Source organism: Nannochloropsis gaditana, assembly GCF_000240725.1.
Source record: "Nannochloropsis gaditana CCMP526 unplaced genomic scaffold scaffold353, whole genome shotgun sequence".
Taxonomy (NCBI): Eukaryota; class Eustigmatophyceae; order Eustigmatales; family Monodopsidaceae; genus Microchloropsis; species Microchloropsis gaditana.
This window is the reverse complement of record NW_005803600.1, coordinates 7,790-10,998: the sequence shown is the minus strand read 5'-3', so window position 1 is coordinate 10,998 and position 3,209 is coordinate 7,790.

The window sequence follows — 3,209 nt, the reverse complement described above, 5'->3', positions numbered from 1 at the left end:
GGTGTTGGGGCAGCCGTAGGGGCAGCAGTAGGGGAAGCAGTCGGGGCTTGGGTAGGAGCTCCCGTCGGTGCAGCCGTCGTAGGGGCAGCAGTAGGGGCAGCGGTGGGGGCAGCAGTAGGCCCTGTGGGCGCCGCCGTGGGAGCGACGGTCACAGGGACAAGTCCTTCATACACATCATAGTCAGGATCAAAGATCAGAGGAGTGCATACGCTCAGACAGCAAAAACACTGGGTAGCTACCCGATTCCAGCTAAATAAGAAGGGCGAGGATACATTCGCGTTCAGCGAGCAATATTCAAAACAGTCCTCCGGTGTAGCAATTACAGACGGTAGCTGGCGATTTACAGCACGCCTTGTCTGACTCGCGTCCCGCACCTCATTGCTGTCAGAGTGCATGGATAGACGGCGTGTATTGAACGGTGCCAGAACGCCTCCTTGCGAGAAACGCTGTCCTTCGCCAAACAACACAAAAGGTTGCGTGGGGTTGACAGTAGGAGCAGGTGTCGGCGCGCACGTTGCAGACTTCTTAAACTTCCCATATCGCACATGTAAGATCTCCGGGTTGGTCAGCGGTGTTTCACAGAAGGTCGACGTCGCGTTCGCAAAGTAAGCAAGACCAGTCACGACTAACGTCTCAGGCGCACATTTCTCCACTGCGACCTTGGCTCGGAAGACACGTTTCCCGCCCTTGGGCCTGGTAAAATCGACACCTAGCCAGTAAATATTTGTTATTCCATCCGCGTTCTGTACGATCTGCGGCGCGACAGAGCGCTTGGAAGCCGGACGGGTGGCTGTACGTATGACTGACAAGCCGGTAGGCAAGGCCAGCTTGAAGGCTAAGTCATCGACAGAGTCCTTGCTGCGAAGTTTGACAGTGATTGTGGCTTTGCTTCTACCAGCTAAGACACCGCGCTTCGAGTCTGGACGTGTCTTAGCGGCCAAGAGGATAGTCGGACACTCCTGAGCAGCTACAGGCGGGACCAAGGTGACAAGGAGAAGGGCGAGGCACGAAGCGATAAAGGACACCCGCATCGTTTGCTGGCTTGATGACGGCTGTCTTTTGGGGTCAGAGAATAGAGACAAAGAAGACTCAGCTTCAAAGGCCTACGAATAACAGAAACATCATGTAGACCTGGCTTGAATGAATCAAATCAGAGTCGCTCTATGCATCCTGAGATTGCAGTGTTTTGCACCAGCCATATACAGATGTAATTGCGCTGACTTCTCTAGTGAGCTTTAGACGTATAGTAAGACTTTGTTCTGAAAGTGAATTTCAATTTGCAATGACATATCAGAGATTGGCGGACTGTGTATAGGCAAAAGTCAAATTCTGTTACAGCCTCACACACGACTGTAACGGAATTATGCAAAATGGAGCTGTGTGAGAGCAAAGCTTGCACGTCCTTCTTGCCACTTAATCTCCATTTCCACTTGCAAGCAAGACTTAATGCCAGGAGTGGAATATACTTGCAAGAGGAGTGTTGCGGGGGCTACAGGGAAGTTAAGTGCCCTCATGAAGCTTTCTCGATCAAGCGCTATATTTGCGCTATGTTTCAAGAAGAATATTATCCACGCAATACAGATACTTTTCGATCCCTCAAATGATATCTAGTAGCTTTAAGAAGTGGCTCACATTTTTTTCATGTATAGCTTTATACAATTACAGGTGAAGAAGTAACGGACGTCAAATGATAAGGAGCATGTTTAGGGGCCTGTAACGGACACGTAACTGAAAGAACTCATCATTTTAATTCTGAAATAAAATTTGCGTTGTGTGTCTGGCGAACTTGCAAGTCACCATTTTAAAAAGAGGTCGTAAATATTCGAGCTGATTCTCTGAGTCGGGACTCGCGTGTTTCAACGAGATACTTACTTTATTGTGACTAGATGGGAACGGGTGCTGGAGTCAAGACAGCCTTCCCTAAAACGCAGTATTACAAACTCTTCTTCTCTAATATTAAGTACCGGGATGTGCTGAAGACTTAAAGAGGATCATAGTTGAGAATAATTGACGCTTCTGTATTGTATGCCCTGTGCCTGGAGCCCTGAACCCTGCCCTTTGCATGCCTGGGCCGCCTTGGTACCTCACTCCTCACAGCCTCCCAACTTCAATATCGAGCGATGGCAACTCTCTGTAATTCTGTATGTAGTAGTACATGAGTAGACAGGGTAATAAAGATAACTTTTGACATCGCTCTATCTCCTCTTCGCATTTTTCCTATCATTGAAGAAATTCGTTGGCATCGCGCACCAATAGTCGCTGCGTTAAAGCATTTTAAATGCGTGAACCACGAAACCTTTGGCGAGAATTTATGCCCTGGAAGAAAAATTTACTTTCGGGGATCAGACGCTGCAAGATGGCTGACCTTTATTATCGCTTTGACATGCAATTGCTTTGTTGATTTTCCTTGAAATATCTCCTTAGGGGTCGTGGGCTTACAACGGATGTAAAATTCACATGGAGCCATCTCCCAAAATAAAAGCGTGATTGCATGCGACAAATATTCTTATAAATCTAAGACCTTCTTGCGTAAACAAATTTTTCAAAGGGTCTCTTTTTCGCTTGCAAAAAGACGGTTTTCTTTTCACCTCTGCCGTGTATGTGAAGACAATGCATAAAAAGGAGCGAAATGTTTCCACTTCAAAAGCCTGATGGATAATTTACTCGATTAGAGCGTGAAAACAGAAAATTACAAAAGTCGGAAACTCATCTACGCGACTTGATCCTTTTGTGCTTTTCTTTAAGTTATGTATTTGACACAGGTTTCTAACGATAAGGTTACCTTACCGCGCACATTGCTGTCGCCGCCGCCAAATTGTTTGACTCCTTGCTTGTTCGTCCCTCACGCACCGCTTTAATCCCGGAAAAAGGTCCAACATTTGCCCGCATCCCATCTCAGAAAATGCTGATGATGAAGTGCAACGGATGAGAGACTCCACCTATCTATAATTTCTTGCTTTGCCTGACGGGCAGGCAGAGAACGTGAATCATAGATTTAGCTTACAGGCGTTTCCGACAGAATAACCTCCCACGCTGCAGTACCATAAATACCCGTCCTATCATATCATTCTTGAGGAAATCCTAGGATTCAATATACGATACATTCCCAGAATTGTCGACGTCACACTGCTGCAGTACCTGGAGACCAAGTATTATCTATTCAACAACTGCGAGCGATCTATCCTCGTCTTTTCCTCCTATATTCTTAC